Source organism: Nanorana parkeri, unplaced genomic scaffold (genome assembly GCF_000935625.1).
Source record: "Nanorana parkeri isolate BGI_ZX_2015 unplaced genomic scaffold, ASM93562v1 scaffold19, whole genome shotgun sequence".
Lineage (NCBI taxonomy): Eukaryota > Metazoa > Chordata > Amphibia > Anura > Dicroglossidae > Nanorana > Nanorana parkeri.
Genome location: NW_017306287.1, coordinates 3,662,520 through 3,686,219, shown reverse-complemented (window position 1 = coordinate 3,686,219; position 23,700 = coordinate 3,662,520). Strand labels below are relative to the sequence as shown.

General features: G+C 44.2%; 2 protein-coding genes across 3 annotated transcripts in view; one reads left to right on the top strand and one right to left on the bottom strand.

Moving 5' to 3' along the window:
• Nucleotides 1-23,700, top strand: part of LOC108791121 (coronin-7-like) — a 152,741-nt gene that overhangs the window by 96,015 nt on the left and 33,026 nt on the right. The gene's annotated exons all lie outside the window — the stretch shown is intronic.
• Nucleotides 1-23,700, bottom strand: part of VASN (vasorin) — a 42,470-nt gene that overhangs the window by 16,103 nt on the left and 2,667 nt on the right. The window contains exons 2-3 of one of the 2 annotated variants that reach the window (XM_018561520.1): nucleotides 11,877-11,883; nucleotides 9,605-9,877 (exon numbers count right to left, since the gene is read on the bottom strand). The gene's annotated coding sequence lies outside the window, so the exon portion shown is untranslated. Of the gene's footprint in view, nucleotides 1-9,604; nucleotides 9,907-11,876; nucleotides 11,884-23,700 lie in introns of those variants that run through there. The other variant, XM_018561528.1, reaches the window with a different exon arrangement.

Genomic DNA, 23,700 nt, shown 5'->3' with positions numbered 1-23,700 from the left:
TATATAATAATATAATCATATAACGCGTATTGTACTGATTGTGTGATTCTATGTAGTGAAATTGAAATTGTAAAAATGATGATATATCAACAAAATATTATTTTGAAAAATAAACATTTTGTTAATAGATGATAATTTTTACTATTTTACTGCAAAGAATTAGCTCATATCTAGAAAGTCTCATCAGTCTTCAGCGCTTGTGTATTTTCTTTTTCTTCAGACTATACAGTTATCAAAAGAATGTTTTAAAATAGTTTTTGTTGCACTCAAAAAAAGGACTGGTATGACACGACCTAACTTGCCACGCATTTTGGAAGTCTAGTCATGAGCGGTGCGTGCTGGGAAATTAAATTCAGCAGAACCCACGCGGCTATAGCTCATGTGAGGATATGTGCGGAGTGTTTGGTCGTCATTGTTTGCACATGTTTGCTTGGGTAATAAAAGGGAGATTAGAACCTCCGTGTTTGTATATAACTGCGCAATACCAACAAATAAAGGGGGGCTCCTCTCCCCCCCCACCTTACTATTCTGGGCATTACTTCACAGGCCGCCTGCCCCACCCAGCACTTAATAACGGCCACTCCCCGCGGTTCAGCCGCAGAGTGGGATGAAGCTTCGACTTGGCAGCTGTATCCTTACGCTCACCCCTCTCCAAAATAAGCACAGGGGTCTCGGGAGACGCAATCGCTCCAACTCCTGACCCGAGCGCACCTATTGGCTGCAGCGAGCTATCAGGGCCTGACGCTGCTGCTTACGACTTGTGACCTCTAAAATGACTTGTTTGCATGACCCCCGAAAAGGTTTAAAAGTAGTGGATCCTGCTGTATACTAGCATTTTATTTGTTAAAGTAGTTTTAGCCCTATTGCAATGACCCTTAAAGAATAACATTTTCTTAACCCTTACAGTGGGCTACGTGCCTAGGGTCAAAAATAAAAGTTACATTCACCTGTATAGATGTAAAGATGGTGGCACTGAAGGAGGGACACGTCAGGATGAACTTCTGCCGCAAAGAAGACAACGCTGGATTCCATGGCCTTGTAAGTATGTTTGAGAAGCGGGAGGGAGGGACAGGCTCCACCTACTACAGGTTGGCTATAGAAAACTACAGGAGGGGGCGGAGACAAGACCAGTCACCCTGCACAAAGAAAGAGACCAGCAGTGACTGGTCTTTATTGCAGGAAGTTTCTGCACAGGAGCAAAGAGCAGGAGTTGTTCCACGCTGGTTAAGTCTGTGAATGTTCTCATTCATCCAGGTCATAGTATGTCTGTAAAAAAATAAGTCAAGGCAACTGGACTTGCTGTATTTTTCTTGAAGACGTTTCACTGGACATCCGACCAGCTTTCTCAATTCAGAATTGAGAAAGCTGGTCGGATGTCCAGTGAAACGTCTTCAAGAAAAATACAGCAAGTCCAGTTGCCTTGACTTATTTTTTACAGACATGCTGGTTAAGCGCACATATATGAAAGAAATACACAAAGAAGAATTCATGTCTCTTAAATTTAGATATTATTTGTCTAGCACAGATTTCAGCTTTAAAGAGAGCCAAAAAAAGGTATGTGGCTTCTAGTACCCAATCAAATAACAGTAGGTCATTTTCCAGTGCCATCTACAAGGTATAGAGAGAGCACCTGATTGGTTCACATTGGTTGCTGTATTTCCTGCGTTCTAGTTTTTGAGTCTGTGAGTGATTGTGATGACACAGACCTGGTCTAGTCTATAAATAATTATGTCACAGTTTCTGTCACATATACAGATTCCTGTGGCCATCATTCTATTTTTGGCACTGTCAGAGGCTCTGAGTAATCTTGGGTGTTGCCAGCCTGGACTACATGATGTACTCTGTTTATGTATTGCACCTATACATCCACCATCTCTGTCACTGCTAGAGCCCAGGGCAGGGGCAGGGAACCATGGCACTCCAACTGTGCTGATACTACAAATCTCACCATACCTCTGGGAGTCATGCCTCTGGCTGTCAGGGTCTTGCAATGCCTCATGGGACTAGTAGTTTCACCACAAGTGGAGTGCCGAGGTTGCCTACCCCTGGCCTAGGGTGGATTATTAACTTTGTTGGTGGCTCAATGGTTTAGCACTGTAACAGAATTGGGGCTCTGGGTTCATTTCTGCCAAATATACATGGAGGTTGTATGTTCTCCAGGTGCATTGGATTCCTCCCAAAGCTGAGCAGCATACTGGTCAGATGGTTGACCCTGGTCAGCCTATTTAGTCCATGCAGAAAAATGTTGTGATCTTCTTATGGAGCGTGCTCAGAAAATGCATTGAAAACCAATATAGGATGGATAGGGGGTCACCATGGGTGGGCATGGTCTTGATGGTATCAAACAGAGTAGTTTAGTAACTTTGTTAATTCATAATAACCAGCTGATCATTGATCTCTGACTCTAGCTCGTAGTGCAATCCTAGTGACAGGTTTGAAATGTGGGAGTCATGTGTTACCCACGTTATCTGCAGGAAGGGAAGTTACAGGAAAGGTTATCAGAACTGCTAATAATACAGTGAATAAGAGTTGGACAGCATATAGATATGCTGCAGTATTTCATAGATGCTTGTGCTTAGGATGTATAGGGGTTCATTTCACAGCTATAACAAGCACTCTGGATGTCGGAAACGCTAACTATCACATACAGAGATTTCTCGACTTGTCAAAAAATCTCAGTCTAAAGCCGATTGTTCCCTTTTTCTATGTAGAAAAGATGTTTCGCTGTGCAGGGGCAACATTGTACTAAAGTCTGAGTGAAGGAGACTCCTGGGGGACCAACGAGGATGGGGAGACCTCTCCCTGCCTATGGAGATACCTGCCTGTCTTTATTTAACTTTAAGCACTCCGATGTGGCTGGCAGGCTTGCTGGTACTTGTGCTTCCTCAAAAGATGAAGTGCTGTAAGTGTGCAACTCAGCAATATGAGGGACGAAGGTGGAGGGCAATGATACTGCAGTGAATTACATAGTAGAGATGGATCCTGAGCTTTGGCAGGTCCATTAGAAGTGTGATCTGGAGGTTTTGTAGTATAGCATTACAATCTTTTTTCAGTCACGGCCTCCTTTAAAACTGTGCAAAATCTTGAGGCACCCCAGTCTGAAATGTAAAAAATGATGTGTAGTCCTTCCAAAATCCATACCAGACCCTTATTCAAGATAGCTGCCTGGTAAAGATTTTAAGGGAGGACCCCATGCAAAAATACAACAAAAACCCATAGGTTCTCATCAGAGTCCCCTCTTTCACATCAGAGTCCCCTCTTTCACATCAGTGAAGCCCCCCTTGATTCACATCAGAAGCCCCCCTTGATTCACATCAGAAGCCCCCTTCTTTCACCTCAGACTCCCCCTGCACATAAGAAGCATGACGCTGTTTGAAAATATTGAGGCACCCCTGAGGAATCCTGAAGGCACCCCGGTGTGCCATGGCACCCTGGTTGAGAAAGGCTGTTCTAGTGGTACCCCAAGTATAATGAGACACTGTAGGCAAAAGGGATAGCAATGGGAAAGGGTTTAGCTGAGAACAAAGCCGCAAGAAGAAAAAAGTAAAGGTGACATTAGTGTATAAAGTAGTGATAAAAGCACAAAGACTCTTATGTTAGCGGTCATTACTGACTTGCTCTTAAAGGGGAATATTCCAGATTTGTCCTGGCTTCACTACCCAATGAGTCCAGTGATACTATCTACATTGAGTTGGCATTTGTATGACTTTCCACCCAAGACTCAAAAGCTGGGCCGCTCAAATAGTGCCCAGTGTGTATGAATGTGCTAATTATATTTCACCTTATTGCAGTCCTATGGGTATAATACTAAATTCTGATTGGCTGCTCTAGGTTACTGCACTTTCCCCTTATATTTAAGTGGAATTTGGTCCTGGGGCTTTCCAAGACCACAATAAAGTTTTTGAACAAAGCCCCCACCTTTCCAGGGAAGCAGAAGAAGGGTTAATGAATCTGATCCCGGCGTCCAGATGTGCAGTATGTAATAATAGAAAACAGCGGTGCTGTGCACGGCCAGCCCTGCACACTCACTCTTTATGCACGAGCTTTGTACGCCGTCCAGGCTGCCTCCTCTGCACAGCCGGCTTGCGCTGTGTGTGGGACGCAGACAGAGAATCTCTGTGCGCTGTGTGTGCAGACTCATCACACCACTATTGTCACTTTCTGGAAGTGGTGCCCGGGGAATGCGGTGTGACTCTGCCCGCTCATCTAAACTAGTGGGCGTATGGCCACCCATAGAGGTGATCGGGGGATTATGGCTGAAGCGAGAAATGATCGTGAGGCTGTAGGTACTCGGTAGGCACCTTCCAGCCAACTGATATCGATGGCTAACTGACAACCAGTTATTACCTTCTACAAGTAGTAGTGACATCATTACTGTGCTGTACATAGACAGTGCAGAGAGCAGAGCTGTGGGAGGGACCCAGCAGGCTCCACCCACTACAGGCTGCCTGCAGAAAATGACAGGAGGGGGCGGAGACAAGACCAGTCACCCTGCACTAGGAGAGAGAGCAGCAGTGACTAGTCTTTATTACAGGAAGCTCCATGTCTCACACTGTTACGGCTCAGCTCTGGAAGAAATACACAAAACACACCAAGATTCAAGGAAGAATACACATGACTCTTAGAATACTCATAACTCGTGTGTAGACAATGTCTGCTTATCCCGGAGTTCAGCTTTAAGTAAGCTTGTTATTATTAATAATACCAATATCTGCAATAGAATTTGTGCCCCTTTAAGTCATAGGTAGATAACCAGATCCTTGTCAGCTGCTGTGGAACTATAAGGACCAGCATGTCCCAGACTGTGTCAGATATGCAACACACTTCAGAAAACGATTAAGGCCATGCTGGAAAATATATATACCATCACAGAGTGCAGCCAGCCTCTCTTCCATCACTGGTAACCTATCCTCCCACGTATGTCCAGCTTGACTTAGTGTCCCGGAATTCAAAGGAAATTTGCAGGTTGAAACATCTGCCCCAGAAAATGTTTGTGAATTCTTCTGTATTTTCGATCCCATCTTAAAGTGGAACTACGGACAAAATAAGAATGATCTATAAGATACAGCGGGGCCTCGATAAACTATTCATGGCGCCCGGAACACTGATGGCACCAAATAGTTGTTCAAGCCGAAGGGTTTAAACGGAAAGATGCGACTAGTGCACCAAGTGTGTGCGACATGTCGCATAAAAGGCGCGCGATCTGCGCCCAATAAATAATTTGTCTTTTTAACGATCTTTGGCGCAGTGGAGGTGCGAAGTATTGGATGACGCAATACAGTGAAGTTTATGGTTTCTGCACCTAATACACTATACGTGCCAGAAAATAATGATTTGATATGAAATGCAGCGCGCCACAGTCAGCATTCTGCTACAACCGCCAATCAGAGCTCCTCGGGCCCCTGTCTGTCACTACCATTAACCCGAGTGCTGAATGCTATTTGTGATGCTTGTGCCATAGGGAGACATTTGTAACAAGCAATCATCTAGCCATTTTAGTAGCAGAATTGAGGTACTAAATCGCACCATACACTGGTCAGATTTCAGAAAAGTCCTTTAGTCGGCTGAAATTCAACCAGCTTGTGGCCCTGTTGGGAACCAATCAGCTGCAGTCATTAATCGGGTATGAACTAACAGGGGGGAATTTATCAAAACTGGAGCAGAGAGAATATTAAGCAGTTGCCCATAGCAACCAATCAGCTTCTCATACAGTCTGTTTAGTCAAGCTTTGAAAATGAAAGACAGAAGCTGATTGGTTGCCATGCACAGCTGCTCCAGATTCTGTGCTCCAGTTTTGATAAATTCCCTTTAAAGTGTAGAGCGCCTGTGTGGCTGTAGCCCAAAGGGGGAGGCAACCTCGGCCCTCCAGTTGTTGTGGGACTCCAAGTCCCATGAGGCATTGCAAAACTCTGACAGCAACAGACATGGCTCTCAGAGACAGAGGCATGCTGGGATTTGTATTTTCACCGCAGCTGGAGTGCCGAGGTTGCCTACTTCTGCTCTAGCCATTTTAGGTACCTACTAGCACATGGTTCCTTCTCTTACTAGCGAGAGAAAATCATCTGAGTGACCCTAGGGCTACACAGCAGTTGTGTTTGCCTATGCCCCCCCCCCATAACATAGTTTTATTACCTGTTGATCCTACCAGTAGATCCCTACTTTAACAGGGTGACAACGCCGTTCGGTCTGCAGTGAAATCGGACAATAACATTGTCATCCTGTGGATTGGAGTAGTCTTGGACATGTAGTTTTAAATTCACCTAGGTAAGCGACAGGTGACCGTGCTGACCAGTGAGTACTGACCAGTGACTGCTGACCAGTGACTGCTGACCAATGACTGCTGACCAATGACTGCTGACCAATGACTGCTGACCAATGACTGCTGACTGTTTGCAAATTAAAAATACCACGCGCAGAGCTGCGCTACTGTGTTCGGTGTACAGGTCCTACACCGGCGGCAGTGGAGGGGGCACTTTGGTGGGGTAATTCCATTTTCCTAAATTTGCCTGGGAAAGTGGAATTACCCTTTAAGCTCGAAGTAAAACATAGATAAGGTCATGAGAATTAAAAAAAAGGAATTGATATACAGAATCGTATCATTCCAGGTTGTATCCACATACCAGTGTACGATATGTTCACTATCACATATTATAGACTAAAAAGTCTCTGATAAATCCTCTCCAGATACATAGTTAAAATAGGACAGACGGGATCTTCCGCCCCTCTGATTGGTTGACATTTCTTATCAAGGCAGCGCAGTCCCAGGAAAGCGAGGGATCAGAAACAATGTCATTTTGTGTAAGACGCTGACCAGTTAAATCACTCTTCATCATCATGTTATACCTACCCAGCTGTGACTCTGTTTGCCCAGTCGCCATGGCTTTTCTACGCATGGTTCGCTTTTTGCCTTCATTTATGTGCTTTATGCAGAATGCAGCAGGAGGAGTGAGACTCCAAAGTGCTGAAGCAGAGCTAGTAAAACGAACTCTTTATCCTCTGGCAAAAACCCAAGTATAGGTCTGGGGTAGGCAACCTCGGCACTCCAGCTGTTGTGGAACTACAGGTCCCATGAGGCATTGCAAGGTAGACAGTCACAGGCATGGCTCCCAGTGGCAGAGGGGAACATCTGAAGTGCCGAGGTTGCCTTCCCCTGGTATATGTGTTGGGTGGACTGACACTTTAAGTACGATCTGACTGTTTTTATATTGTCTAACCCACCGTGATTTTGTACTAGCGAACTGTCCTTGCAGAGCATTATGGGATGTAGAACCCTTCATTATTTGTTTATTTACCACCACATTGTAACGTCTGTGTCTTAGAATAAACACCCATTGACACTGTCCTGAATCTCTGTAGCTGTGTGTATTGACTGGGTGCAGCCGGAGAGACCTACATGTAACAATGACCCCCCATCACTGTACTGTGTCCAATTATTGTCAGAGCTTCCTATAGAAATCACAAGAGAACTGAGACGACCAATGCTGTGGACATGAGGAACTCCATCTCTAGGGGGCTAGGTTAACTTTAGGTGACTGGGTTCCTTAGAAAGTTTCAGCTAGGACTGTGAACATCTGAACCATAGTGGGCAAGATTGTAAACTGATTTCCAGGGCTGCTTTGTAGAGCGAGAGTATCCATGCCTTTCATGTTGTCATATAAACACTGCAGAGTACTATAGATCCCTCACAGTATGTTCATGGAATTGGTATATAAGTACATTTTCTACATTGATCTTTAATGGATATAAACTTAAAGTATTATAGATCTTAAACACACTGGGGGGAATTAAATAAAACTGGAGCAAACAAAATGTGGAGCAGATTTGCACTGCAACCAATCAGCTTCTCTGTCTCATTTTTAAAACTTACCTGAGCAAACTGAAGAGAGATGCTGATGGGTTGCCATGGGCAACTGCTCCAGATTTTGTCTGCTCCAGTTTTGATCAATTCCCCTTAAAGTGTATTACATTTGTGAGTGTGTCAATGTTCTGTGTTTTTATGCCTGCTCTGTTGTTTTTAATCAAAATAAACTTAAATTTTTATATATCTCTATACAATATATACAATATCTTTAATTACTATAGACCGCTACACAATATATATGTATAATTTCTATATATCTCTATATAATATATAAAATATCTTTAATTACTATAGATCTATATATAATTACTATATATCTCTATACAATCTATATATTTTTTATATATCTAACTACAAGAGGTTTATTAAATTGGCGTATACATTCTTTATATTTGTAAGCCTGCTCTTTAATAGATGTAAACATAAGTACTATGGGTCTTATTATAATATGTTTTGTTAATTAGTGTATGAGTATATTTCTTTATTTGTAAGTCTGCTCTTTAGTGGATAATTACATAAGTACTATAGATCTTATTATAATATGTTTTGTTAATTAGTTTATATTTATGTATTTGATCTTTATAGATGTTAACTTAGATACTATAGAATTGTATTATAACATGTTTTTGTTATTAAGTAAATCGGTATATTTATTATATCTTTAAGCCTTCCCTTTATCGGATATTATCTTAGGTACTATAGATCTTATTATCATCTTTTGTTAATTAGTTTATATCTATTATATATGTAAGCTTGCTCTTTAATAGATATTAACTAAGGTGCTATAGATCTAATTATAATATGTTTTGTTAATAAGTGTGTGTATTGTATATTTTTAAGCTTGCTCTTTATGAGATTGAAAGAACTGTAGATCTGTATTTTCTTTATTAAGTGGGTGTATATGTGTAATTTTATATATTTTGCACGCTTCACATATAGATATAACCTTAAAGATCCCTAGACCTTAATATACAATAATAACAGACAAGAACTGAAAGAAAGGATCTGATGATGGAATCAGATAGTTTTGATTACCAACAACAGTCAGTCTTGTCAATTAAACAGGTTTAATTCTTATGTAGATAAACACATAGCGGCCAATCAGATTGCATCTTGCCAGTTTGACTTCGGCAGACTGAATGCTGATTGGTTGCTACGGGTTATTATTACAGGATTAACACTTGGCAACAGGAACTTTTTATTGAACAAAAGCTGAGTATGTTCCAAGGACAGATCTTCTAAGTTTGATCAGTTGAACAATTAGAATCTACAACTTTGTTTTGTTAGGATCAGTGTCCTCCCCAATGTCCTCCCCAATGTCTTCCCCAGTGTCTCCCCCAATGTCCTCCCCAGTGTCTCCCCCAATGTCCTCCCCAGTGTCTTCCCCAATGTCCTCCCCTCCACATCTTTCCCTGGGTGGGTTAGGTAAATATCAGTGTATACAATGTAGCATTTTCTAAAGCAATTGAGGACACCACCTTCAGATGGAGAATGTTGTGGTCTGTGGACCACCAAGGATGTTCTGGGTTTGATTTGCCGAGTTTGGCCAACTTGACATCAAAGTGTCCCTAGAAGTCATTTAATGTTGGCATGTAGGCATCTGTTGCATTACTGAGCTTTCGCTGATGATCATAAAGAGTTCAGATCATTTTCAGTTCCTGCAAGCCCAGGCTAAGCAGATGCCAAGGATGCCAATTGTCACATAAGACCGGTAAAGGATAGGGAAGAAGAAGACAGACTTACAGTTCCGTCTGGATCTGTGTGGGATTCTTAGTAGCCAGATGACATCCAGATGAGTGAAGTCTTGGGATTTGCAGAGGTGAACGTTCCTCCTCCGCACTTCACACCTCCTCTCCGTCCTGCAAAACTTTTCTGAGCAGCTTTTGTCCTCTCAGACTTTTCTGGATTCTTTTCATTAAAGTTTTCACTCTGTCTAAACTTTTCTTTTTTTTCCTCCTCCAGCCCCTCCTTGCCGTGTCCTGCTCTTTGCTAGTCTCCTTCCCTGGCTCAGTCTTTCTGGCTGGGGAAGTGATAGTTTAGCTATTCCTATGCTGTGTGCCTGGGGCAATGAAGGCGTCACCAGTATAGAGGCAGGACTAAGCTTCCCTCCAGTGTTTCCTAGCCAGCTATTGGCCTGAATTAACCCCCCTGTGTCCTACACCTCTCCTCCCACCTACACCTTTTTCATTGACCCTGTACCTTTAGCTGGTCCAGAGATGCTGCCTCTGCAGATCTCCCATCTGCAACCTTTTTCCTAGCTTGTAGTTTGCGCAGGGTGACCTACACGTGCCAGACTGCAGGAATAGATATGGATATTGATTATTCTTATCTGCTAAAACTATCACACAGACGGTGAACTTTAACTCAAGCCGCCTGCAAAGATTAGTTGGCAGCCCGATTGTTCAGATTATTGTACAAACATGCAAGTTTGCATTGGGCAAATGTGCATATTTGTGTTTATGAAAGGAGCACCACGGTGGCGCTGACCTATGTCAGAGGAAAAAGGTGCAGAAAAACAGGGAAAAAATTCATCTCAGGAAAAATTAAAGAGGAACCTCACCCCCCTTGTTTTCTTTCCTATCCTCTTACCTGGCTTGTTCAGCTGCGTTCTGCTGCCACAGTCGGGGTCCCGCGCCACCATGCTCCTTTCTGACGTCATCCGGAGCCAGCCTGGGTTCAAAGATGCAGTGCCAGGTCCACCCTCCGGCTGTGGGAGCAGGACATATCATTCTCGCCAAGGTAAAATCAGTATATCAGCTTTTTTTTAAGCTTGCAGAACGGAAAAGACAATTTCTGCAATGAACGTCCGCTTTAAATTTCTCCCCAACAGGCTCGGCCAGGATTGTGGAGGTGACCACAAACATGCAAATTCTCTCCAGTGTCCCCTCCTTTTTAGATTGTAAGCTCTTACGGGCAGGGCCCTCCTAACCCTCTTGGCTTGGAGAGAACTGTGCTGTAGCTGTACTGTCTCCCTTTATATTGTAAAGCGCTTCACAGACTGTTGGCACTATGTAGATCCTGTATAATAATAATGAGGGTTGCCTTCATATCGTTGTACACCTGTTTCAATATTTGTTCATTCTTTAAAGTAGTATTAAACTTTCAACCTTTTTTTCTCAATAATGAATCCAGATCAAACAAATATACATTGCAGAGCAAAGTATTTCGTTACATTTTTTCAAGCACTTACAGTCATCATGTTTCTGAACAGCTCCAACTCTCTCAGCTCGGCATCCTTGAACTTCCTGTCCAGTACAAGATCACAAGGCACAGAGCCGACTCCAGCAGCTGTCCATCTACTAGCTTGGAGAACGGAAGAGGGGAGTGGGTTACCTTGCTGTGCCTGAGTGTTTCGTGGGGGGACAAGCAGCTTACAAGCACACACAAGGGTGGCTCCATAAGGAGCCACCCTAAAACCAGATATCAGGGTCAGTGCTCTGGGGACCAGCTGATTCTGCAGGAAACAATGAGAAGCAGCATCCACTGTAATACGGAATTTCAGAAATACAGTATTGGGGAGCTCAGTAGTCTGATGGCCAAAATTAGCAGTTTGTAAGTTGGAATAAAAGGCTTTATGAGCCTGCGGTTCTGGATGTACGATGTCCAGAAAGGGTAGATTGTTAGGGCCCCGCCCACTGATTAAAGCCCTTATATTTTAAAGTAGTATTAAACCCTCAAACTGTTTTAAAAAAATGAATCCAGGTCAAACAAATATAAAGTTTACTAGCACACACAAGGGTGTCTCCATAGGACCCTGCGAGGGAAAGGAGCCACCCTAAAACTGGATTTCAGGACCAGGGCTCAGGGGACACGCTGATTCTGCAGGAACCTACAACTTTGAAACATCAAGAAGCAGCATCCATTGTAAGTGATTTCATCAGCATCTGAAATAGGTTGGGAACCTTTTGACTTTGATATAATTTTTTTACATAGGAAGTAATGAGAAGTGCTGCTCACTGTAGACATCATGGAACGGAGGCGCAAACATGATCTGTCTTTTAGTGCCTGCAGGTACTACATCTCTTTGAAATTGGAACACAGTGCTCTCCCGAGCAGTCTTGTTTAGTCTATGGAGAAAGGATATAAAGGCAATCCTGGCAACGGCATGTCTGCATGGGAGTAACAGCAATCAGAAAGGGGTTTTTAAGCCGGTCTGACCTTTTGTTCAGCAAGAACGGTCATTCAGAGCTGTCGGTTCCTGTCCCATAGATATTTGATTAGCATCAGCAGATTAGCCTCTAATGTCTATGGCAGGGGTGGGCAACTCCGGCTCTCCAGCTGTTGTGGAACTACAAGCCCCATGAGGCATTGCAAGACTGACAGTTACAGGCATGACTCCCAGAGGCAGAGGCATGTTGGGATCTGTAAGCCCACCCGTGGCCTACAGGCACCTTAATACTAGGGATGCACCGATACCAGTTTTTCGGTATCGAGTACGAGTACCAATATTTGTTTTATCAGTACTCGCTGATACCGATACTGGAAGTCCCATTAAGGAAGCCAGGGGGCGTGTAAGGACTAACCACCTGGCTTCCTGATTAGCCGGTAAGCCGGCCGGCGTATAAAGATTCACCACCCGGCTTCCCGATTAGCAGGGAAGCCTTCTCCATTCTCCCTCGTCACCAAGTGATGAGGAAGCATGAAGCCGGCTGCTCAAACTTTCTCTGTTAAGTTATTTACATTGTACATATGTGATAGTGCTGGGAAATCATGTGGGGTGATATCTCCAGCCCTTTCGGCATTCACGTATAACGGAGTTATTAGTAGGTATGTGCCGATACCAAGTATTTGGGCTAGTACTCATACTCACCCAAATGCTACAATACCTTCCCCGATACAGGAACTTCCGGTCAGAGGGAGATTTCCTCTGGCCGACAGTGCCGTAGGGGAACATGGAGCCAGCTTCCCGTGCGATCAGGAAGCTGGGCGGAAGCCAGCTCCATGCTGTTTGGCCGGGAAGCCGGCCTCCCAGCCAATTAGCATCGAATCAGCTTCCTGGCCAATCAGGAAGCTGGGAGGCGGGTCATTACTCGCCGTCTGGCTTCCTGATTCGCTGGGAAGCCGGTTTCCAGGCCAAGCTCAATCAAGCAGGTTAGACAACATGGAGCCAACTTTTCAGGCAATCAGATTACCCGAGAAGCTGGCTCCGTGGCAGCGGAAGAACCAATATTAGTACTCGGTATCGACAAGTACAGAAAGCAAAGTATCGCTACTCGATACCGGAAAAACGGTATCGGTGCATCCCTAGTTATTAGTATTAGTGGACTCATCCTTTAAGTTGTAAATACCTGTAAGCCTTGTTCTTTGCACAGTATAAAAATACTGCTTATGCCCCTCCTGCCTTTTTGTGCTCCAGTATGTCCCAGTTGTGAGTTCCCGGGCCCTGCTGGTTAATCAGTGTTAGGATAGGCCTTTGTGCTAGTTGGATGATTCCTTTCCAATCAGCCTGCTGGAAAGCAGAAGCTAGCCCCCAACACACCGTGTAAAGAACAACTTGAGGCCATGCTGCTGTCTAGGCGTGTTGCTTTTGCTGCTGTATATAATAGGCTGAAGAACACATTGACATTAGTGAAATGGCTTTTTAACACTATAATTGACAGTCATTTCAGATAGTACTAAAAAAAAAAAAAAGGGTTTCCTTGAAGCCGTAGTAGCTGCAAGTTTTGAAACGTTTACCTATCTGTGACCATCCTACGCCTAAAGGTGCCTTAATTTGAGGCCCTGCTAAAGCTGAACTCTGTGCAGATAAAAAAAAGGCACACATGAATGCAGCTCTGCTTTTATTAATACATCATTAAATGTACACAGGCAATGTAAGCACCAGGATTTGACTTGGTTTTGGCCTCTTGTAGTCTCTGTACAGGTGTTTTAAGACTGGGAGAGGGAGAAGCAGTAGAAGGAGTCAGTCAGGTGTGCAGCAGTGCTCATGTGCCAACAAGCATGCTGATAGGAGCAGAGAGCAGAATGACAGAGAGATGAGCTTATACTGTCCTGTCACAGCCCTGGGTAGGGACATGAGCTGTAAGTGCTACTTAATGGCAGCAGAGAAAAATCAGGTCTCCTGCCCTGCCAGAGAGGGCTGTGCTACGTGGCAGAGCTGTGTAAATCCCTGGACTGGGTCAACAAATACAAATCATTTGCCAGGTGAAACTCGAATAATTAGAATATCGTGCAAAAGTAATTGCAGTAAGTGCTGCAAAAGGGGCCCAAACCAAGTTCTGAGTACATATGCATGCTTGTACTTTTCAGAGGTCCGATATTGTTCTATGTACAATCCTTGTTTTATTGATTGCATGTAATAATCTACTTTTTTGAGATTATGGATTTGGGGTTCTTGGGGTTTTCATGAGCTGTAAGCCATAATCATCACAAGTATGACAAATCACGGCTTGAATTATCTTGCTTTGCATGTAATGAGTCTATCTCATATATTAGTTTCACCTTTTAAGTTGCATTAGTGAAATAAATGAACTTTGCACGATATTCTAATTATTCGAGTTTCACCTGTATATGTATTTCATCTGTGTATGGAAAGGTTGTCTTGGAGTTCAGCTTTAGTATGTATATGACATTACAGGTTATTTCCAGTTAGGTTTTGGAGAAGAACTCCACGAATTTGAAAAGTTAACCCTTACAGTTGGGCTACCCCTGCACTGCAAGGGTTAACTGCTCACTTCTCTCTAGGGGTGATAATACAAAAGATATACTCACCTGATCCTCGTTCCTGCGGCGGTGACTGATCTGTGGTATGTTCCACCCTGTATAAGACGTGATGATGTCATGGATCCTTAAGGTCCCCACACACCTTACGATAATCGCGGGAAATCCCGCGATCGTACGATTATCGTAAGGTGTGTGGAAGCCGTGCGACCTCTACTACTGTAAGGTCGCACAACTTTAAACTTACGAACATGTTTCAAAACCCGCCGAGCATCGTACAATGTTCGGCGGGTGTGTAGCATGTTCGTGAGATAAAAGCCGGACGGGCCGGTGTGCGCAAGCGCACACTGCCCGTTCGGCATTGCGGTCATCGGAAGCCCGCCCCTCAGGGGGCGTGGCTTGCGATCATCGCAAGTACGATCTGCCCATGCAAGATAGGCAGATCCTACGTTTTTTTAAGTACCTTACAACCATCGCAAGACAAAAGTCTTGCGATGGTTGTAAGGTGTGTGCCCAGCCTTAGACCGCCGGAGCCTGGGGGAGAAGAGGCTGCAGGGATCAGTCTAGCAACCACGTGGCACAGAGGATCAGGTGAGTATATCTTCTAGATTTTCACTCCCTAAACAATATGTGTAGTTAACCCTTTTGAAGCCGTAGTAGCTGCAAGTTTTGAAACGTTTACCTATCTGTGACCATCCTACGCCTAAAGGTGCCTTAATTTGAGGCCCTGCTAAAGCTGAACTCTGTGCAGATAAAAAAAAGGCACACATGAATGCAGCTCTGCTTTTATTAATACATCATTAAATGTACACAGGCAATGTAAGCACCAGGATTTGACTTGGTTTTGGCCTCTTGTAGTCTCTGTACAGGTGTTTTAAGACTGGGAGAGGGAGAAGCAGTAGAAGGAGTCAGTCAGGTGTGCAGCAGTGCTCATGTGCCAACAAGCATGCTGATAGGAGCAGAGAGCAGAATGACAGAGAGATGAGCTTATACTGTCCTGTCACAGCCCTGGGTAGGGACATGAGCTGTAAGTGCTACTTAATGGCAGCAGAGAAAAATCAGGTCTCCTGCCCTGCCAGAGAGGGCTGTGCTACGTGGCAGAGCTGAGTAAATCCCTGGACTGGGTCAACAAATACAAATCATTTGCCAGGTGAAACTCGAATAATTAGAATATCGTGCAAAAGTAATTGCAGTAAGTGCTGCAAAAGGGGCCCAAACCAAGTTCTGAGTACATATGCATGCTTGTACTTTTCAGAGGTCCGATATTGTTCTATGTACAATCCTTGTTTTATTGATTGCATGTAATAATCTACTTTTTTGAGATTATGGATTTGGGGTTCTTGGGGTTTTCATGAGCTGTAAGCCATAATCATCACAAGTATGACAAATCACGGCTTGAATTATCTTGCTTTGCATGTAATGAGTCTATCTCATATATTAGTTTCACCTTTTAAGTTGCATTAGTGAAATAAATGAACTTTGCACGATATTCTAATTATTCGAGTTTCACCTGTATATGTATTTCATCTGTGTATGGAAAGGTTGTCTTGGAGTTCAGCTTTAGTATGTATATGACATTACAGGTTATTTCCAGTTAGGTTTTGGAGAAGAACTCCACGAATTTGAAAAGTTAACCCTTACAGTTGGGCTACCCCTGCACTGCAAGGGTTAACTGCTCACTTCTCTCTAGGGGTGATAATACAAAAGATATACTCACCTGATCCTCGTTCCTGCGGCGGTGACTGATCTGTGGTATGTTCCACCCTGTATAAGACGTGATGATGTCATGGATCCTTAAGGTCCCCACACACCTTACGATAATCGCGGGAAATCCCGCGATCGTACGATTATCGTAAGGTGTGTGGAAGCCGTGCGACCTCTACTACTGTAAGGTCGCACAACTTTAAACTTACGAACATGTTTCAAAACCCGCCGAGCATCGTACAATGTTCGGCGGGTGTGTAGCATGTTCGTGAGATAAAAGCCGGACGGGCCGGTGTGCGCAAGCGCACACTGCCCGTTCGGCATTGCGGTCATCGGAAGCCCGCCCCTCAGGGGGCGTGGCTTGCGATCATCGCAAGTACGATCTGCCCATGCAAGATAGGCAGATCCTACGTTTTTTTAAGTACCTTACAACCATCGCAAGACAAAAGTCTTGCGATGGTTGTAAGGTGTGTGCCCAGCCTTAGACCGCCGGAGCCTGGGGGAGAAGAGGCTGCAGGGATCAGTCTAGCAACCACGTGGCACAGAGGATCAGGTGAGTATATCTTCTAGATTTTCACTCCCTAAACAATATGTGTAGTTAACCCATGCAGTGCCACAGAAGCCCCACTGCAAGGGTTAACCTTTCAAATGCCTTGTCTTCTTCTTTAAGATAGACTGTGGAGAGGTTAGAACCTCTGTCCATATCCGTTATGGGAAAACTTGCTTTCCCTTCCTGTGCTGCTGATCACCATTGTTGAGATGGGAACTGAAGGAAATTTGGGGCGCAACATAAAACACGCCCCCATTTTTCCAAGTGTCTTCTGTGTCCCCGCTGCAGATAGTTTCCTCTCTTCCTGTTCCCATAACTGGGATAAGAAGTGAAGAAAATCCTTTCCAAAATGGACGCAAATCAGACAAAGGTTGTAAACCAGGGGTAGGCAACTGTGATGAAACTAAAAATCCCATCATGCATCTGCCTCTAAGAGTCATGCCTGTGGCTGTCAGTCTTGCAATGCCTCATGGGATTTGTAGTTTTAGCACTGCTGGAGGGCTCAGCTACCCCTATTCTAAACCTTTCTCTGCTCTATCGAAGAAAAAAAATATATATGTATGGAGTTCCACTTTAAATTTTTAGTTCCTTCCTTTGCAATGGAGGAGCAGCTAATATGCAAAAACTCAACACCATCACCAGTTTTGCCTTTGCACCCCCATCCGCCTTTACATCATACTGAGCATAGACAGTGCATGACGGCGTCACATTGCATCATGGGAGCTTTTTCCATCTCTAAATCACATCTGGAGGGGCTGCAACCGACATACCAAGATTCTGATATATGTCAATGTCCCTTTAAATGTATCCCTGACCTTCACACACAGCCCCCCTCCCCAAAGAATTGACTCAATAAATATTGGCAATCAATATTTCCTCATACTTCAGCCATGTCAGTTCAGTTCCAGGAATCTGATTCATTCTACACCTTCTGAACCTTCATTCTGCAGAGAGGCTGACTCCATTTAGATAAGGACAAGTGTGTGTTTGAAATACTGTACATGTTTACACCCTCACACACATATGTGATATCTGTAAGATTAGACAAGGTGACCCCATGCATGTAGCATCTGATTAGCATATCAGAAAGTTTATTATATTTCAGCAAATCTCTTCACTGCCATAAAGATAATGAAGTATGAAAAGAATGTGTCTACATTCTTTGTTAAAGAGTCCTTATCAGGAATATCAAATTGGCCAAAAGGTATACCCTTCAAAAGAAGAGTGAATACTTTTCCCGATGCCCGCACTGTTGAGCGACGCTCCATGGAAGAGGAATCGTCTGCTGAAGTCTTTTGAGGAAGTGACACCTCTGGGAGTGTTGATCTCTTGTGTCCCCCGTGGCTCCTTCCACCGTCTAACCCAGGGGTGGGCGAACTCAGGCCCCTAGCCGTTGTAGAACTACATATCCCATGAGACATTGCAAGATTCTCACAGCCATGACTCGCAGAGACAGATACATGATGGGATTTGTAGCTTCACCACAGCTGGAGGGCCTGTGTTTGCCCACCCTTGGTCCAAGCCTTCCCCTAAAAATTAGCTACACCTAATTTATACATTTACCTAATTCATAATCAATTAGTAAGTCTCCTTCATTAGTAAATTGCTGCGTTTTCAATTGCTGACCTCTTGGCGAAAGATTTCCTTGGAACAGAAGCTTTCGATTGTAATGCATATGTCTCAGATTGTACAGTGGCAGATGGTAAAGTTCAGACAAACGTTTATACCGAAATGACATGACAATGCATAGAATGCAGTGATGATCTGCTTACCTGTTTGAGAACTTGAGATCTAACATACGTAACATTCCAAACATACAGTCAACAAGCTCACATTTCCTCTAAAAGAACTACATTGAAGAGAATCTGTCATTGTCCCCAATAAAAAAAAGTTTCAGGTTCTCTTGATAAGCCGCCCACCCGTCCACTGATACAGCCAAACTCCCTTGCTGCTCTGTTTGCCTGACAGAGTGAGAGCCAGTGGCATAACCCTGGCCATAGCAGCCTACGTGGCTGCTATGGGACCTGGAGGTGGAAGGGGGCCCCATGAAGGATTGCATAAGTTGCTGTTGAACCTGCCCCCCCCATGACTTTTCCAATCAAGAAGCTGACATCAGATGTACAGGAGGAGACTATGCAGAGGGCTCTCCTCAATTTAGATTTTATGGGGTCGCCATCACAATGATCTGTAGTTATGTCCCTGGGGATGAGTCTAATCTGTGTGTAAACTCCATGTTGGAGCTTATATAGGGTTAATGTCTTTTTTACCACTTCCATGTGGCAGCGTTCAGGCCTTAAGATTGGCCACTGAGGCCCGGGCACTGCTTCTTGGGAAGAAGATAAGTAGGTCACAGGCTTCCCTATACCTAGAATTACCAGGCATTTCTAAGGGATCAGACTGACGAGTACAGTGGCACGTGCCCGGTAACTAACTGGTACCCGGCAATAGCCAATTATGCCATTTTCTCCTTTAGGCAGGTTCCATTTAAAGCAGACCCCATGTGCACACTGATATGAGGCCCCAGCCTTAATTGAAAAGCCACCGCCAAGCAGCAAGAGCACTCCCTCAGCCAAAAATGTTTTTTAGTAGGGATGCACAGATACTTTTCCATTTAAAGCAGACCCCATGTGCACACTGATATAGGGAGGCATCGATACTTTTCGAGTACCAGTGCCGATACTTGGAATTTTCATGAGAACTACAAGAGTTGCGGCGGTTGCAGCTGGGACCTGGCTCTGGCGCTTCACCACTCTCCTGAAATTAGGGATGCACCGATACCACTTTTTTAAGACCGAGTACGAGTACCGATACTTTTGATCAAGTACTCGCAGATACCAATTACCGATACTTTTTCTTAAAGGGACAGGTCACATTTTTTCTAAAGCAATACAAACTAATGCTTTAAGGTCACTTTCTTAATATTATGATTCATGAGATGACGAGGGAGCATGACGCCGGCTTCCCGGCCAATCAGAATGCCGGGCGCCGCGTCATTCCACAGCGCCCGGCTTCCGGATTTGCTAGCTTCCTGACCAATCGGGAAGCCGGGCAGCGCGTCATTGCACGCTACCCGGCTTCCTGATTGGCCGGGAAGTCGGCTCCATGCTCTCTCATCACAAGTGACGAGAGAGCATGGAGCTGTTTCCTGGCCAATCAGGAAACCGGCAGCGTGTAAAGATTCGCTGCCCGGCTTCCTGATACAGGAAATACTCGTGCTAGGTATCGGAGCATTTGAGCGAGTACGAGTACTCACCCAAATACTCGGTATCGGCACGGATACTAGTATCGGTGCATCCCTACCTGAAATCATTAGTCTGTATTGTTTTAGAAAAACTGTCGCATGACAAACAGAAATGTATCAGTACTCGTACTTGTAAGTACTTGGACATGTATCAGTACTTGTACTCGCAAAACTGGTATCGGTGCATCCCTTTATTTATAAAAACTAAATCATACATTAATACAGAGATGTACAAAACCTAGGAGCTCCGTGTGTTCCTTACACATGACAGCGGCCTCTTAACTTTTGAATTTTTCTCTAGTCTAGTCTTGGAGCTCGAACAGTATCGGTACATGTACTTGTACCGAGTACTGTACTTGGTTTCGGTGCATCCTTAGTTTTTAGGTTCTGGCCACTGTAAGTTTGATTGGGCTGCAGAGTTTGTATGTTACAAGATGCAGTTACAGTAGAGGTTTACCTACATTTCCCGTACTGGATGTCAGTCTTTCCTAGTTTGGAGGTTTGGGTGGGGACCCACAAACAAATCTTTATAGCAACACTCCTGCCTAATGTTCCTCTCCTGTTCCTTAGTTATGTCTCACAGATTTATGATGTTTAAGCCAATAAAAGTGGGTGAGCCAAAGGGAGAGGCTGCATTGCCGTCTGTGACCTCTGCATCTGTTCAGTGTTTGGATGTTGAGCTGATGGCCTGGATGGATGACTGGTCTAATCATAGTGAGCTGTCACTGGAAGACCTGGTTAGGTGACTGGGATTGCCTGACACTTGTAATCTTCAGCCTGTCACTTACACAATGCTGCAAACACAACCTCCCTGAAGGATTTGTGCTGCTCTTGTCAGCAGGTGTCTCGTATCAAGCCAGGACCTTGTATAGATCATGCCTGGAAGACTATTAGAGGGAGGGAACATTTCAGAATTTTCTGAATGGGAACCCATATTGAAGAACCATTCTTTCCCCTTTTTATTCTAATTCTCTACAGTGTTCTCCGGTCCTGTTTTTACATTTCTAATAGTTGTATGGATCAGCCTGTACAATCCGGAGGTCCTACGTGTACAGAAACAAAGGGTCCTGTGTATGTGACATCTTTGGGGTCATTGACCACAGTTTATCCTAAAAAAAAAAATTCATGCCTATTGTTTTTTTTATGCAGGGAAAACTATAGTTTTGGACTGGAAGTCCACTTTAAATTGATGTCTATTAAAAAAAAAAAACAACAACATGCAGTTATGGAAAATGGTAGGAATGCACCGATACCGGTTTTTCGGTATCGAGTACGAGTACCTATGCTTTCCTTTTGGTACTCGTCGATATAGAGTACTGATACCGGTGCTTCCGCTGCCATGGAGCCATCTCCCCGGGCAATCTGATTGCCCGCGAAGCTGGCTTCATGTTGTCTAACCTGCTTGATTGAGCTTGGCCGGGAAACCGGCTTCACAGCCAATCAGCATCGAGCCGGCTTCCCGGCCAATCAGGAAGCCAGGCAGCGAGTAATGACCCACCTCCCAGTTTTCTGATTGACCCGGGAAGTTGGCTCCATGCTGATTGGTTGGAAAACCGTCTTCCCAGCCAATTAGCATTCAGTCGGCTCGATGCTGATTGGCCAGGAAGCCAGCTTCCCGCACAGGATCGTAGGGAAGCTGGCTCAATGTTTCCCTGGGGCACTGCCAGTCCGAGGAAGATTTCCTCTGACCGGAAGTTCCGGTATCGGGGAAGGTATTGGAGCATTTGGCTGAGTATGAGTACTCGGTATTGGCACCAATACCGATACTAGTATCTGTATCTGTGCATCCCTAGAAAATTGGTTGGTAAAGGTGAACTGACCCTTTAATACTCCATCTTTCGTTGACAGTAGTTTGAATCACAGTCCATTGGTGAGATCTCTTCAGCTCTGTTTGTAGCTCCTCACACTTGCCATAGTTACTATGGGGTTTGCCTTACTTTGCACATTTGTTTTGCAATTTAGAGAGCTGGGCGGTAGTGAGACCACATAGCAGGGAGATCTTGTTTCGGTGCAAGGTGAGTAACTTAGGGGTATGAATTTGTACTGTGGGAACAAACTGGAATATCGACAGGAAGGCAGCACAAACCCAGGGAAAACATTAGGCGCTGGTCAAATGGTGGCCTTGCTAATGTATAAAGGGCAAGACTTTAGTTATAGTGGGGAAGGATTAGACCATCTACCCAGTGGAGTAACTATAACCATAGCAGCCCAAAGGTGGAAGGGGGCCCCATTAGATTGCTGAGGCAAATTAAACATAGAACAAGTGAAGATAATACAGTACTGTATCATTAAGGGTTGGAGTGGTTGCAGTTGAAGACAACTCTAATCCCGTGTACAGTGTACAATGTAGAGGGGGACCCCAATCACATTTTTGCTATGGTGCCCCATGATCTTTTAGTTACATCTCTGCAGTTTGCAAACCCGTTGAGGAGATTCACTCTTCCGTTTGTCCTGGTGACCGTTGTCACCAAGAAGAAAAATAAGAGGAAATTCTACATTTTAGAGTTGTCATGTTAGCAAAAAGTGATGGGAAAACCTTCAGTAGGAACAAATGGTCCAGTGACAACTGTCTTAGTTTTTGAAGCCCCCCTCGCTTCGGCGTGATATCCCCACACTTCCTGCATCTTCCACACTTGGCTACGACTAAGGCCCAGTTTGGGGGCTGAAACATGTAAGCGTTTGTTTGCTGCTGTTATACCTTTTAACAAATAAAGTACTGGATGGACGGATCCCCTTGCGAATGCCGTTTTTTCCCCCTATCACGTCCTGTGGCATCTCTAAGACAGGAAGTTAAGGTAAATCTCCCTAGCAAGACACGGTAAGAGATTAAAATCCTGAAGGGTTTCAACCATTCTCTATCCAAATTTAAAAATACAGTTTTGCTCATAGATATTAACTCCGGACTCCAGTGTTGCAAAACCACAGCTCATCACTTTGTGGGCATGTTGAACAGGATCTTGGGTTTTAATCCTGCGATATAGGTCATCGGCCCTGAATCTTCTGCTCCCTAATTATAGAACTCGTCTCGTTTCATTAAATGCGGCTCGTCAGGTGCATGCAGCTTCTTGCCAAGTATCTGGGTGACATTTGCGGGACCGGCAAGACCTGTTTTCTGTGTGGCTGGGACAGCAGGTGCTCCACGTGTATGTCAATGTGCTGACACATACGGCAGGTGTGTGGAGGCAAAGGGGGGGCATGGCACATCACAATGGAAGCAATAAATTTTTTTTTTTTGACATCTATAGATGAACGATAGTCACCCAACCTGTCTTACCTCCAGAGCAAACACAGTACTGAATATAAATTCACGCTGGAGGAGTCTGTGCAAGTTAGTGGTCTTCAGAGAAAAAAAACATTAGCGGCATCATGAATGGGATTCCGTCACTTGACGCCTACACAGCAAGCTGAGAATTCAGACTTTAATACAGCATTTTCTTTGAGTATTTGTTCATTGTACAATCCAACAGACCTCGTCGTGCAGAGGTGACAGGGACAATTTGAAAACAAATGTACAGTAATACTTTGGCTTTGATCGGGTTGTTTACAAGTTAGGTGGAGAACATTGTTGTCAGTGCTGTGTATAGTAAAGGAGTAACGCGGAAATGTCACACTGGATTCTAATTAATAAAAAGACTTCATGGGAAACCGAACACACCCCACACTTATAACACAAAAGTAAAAAAT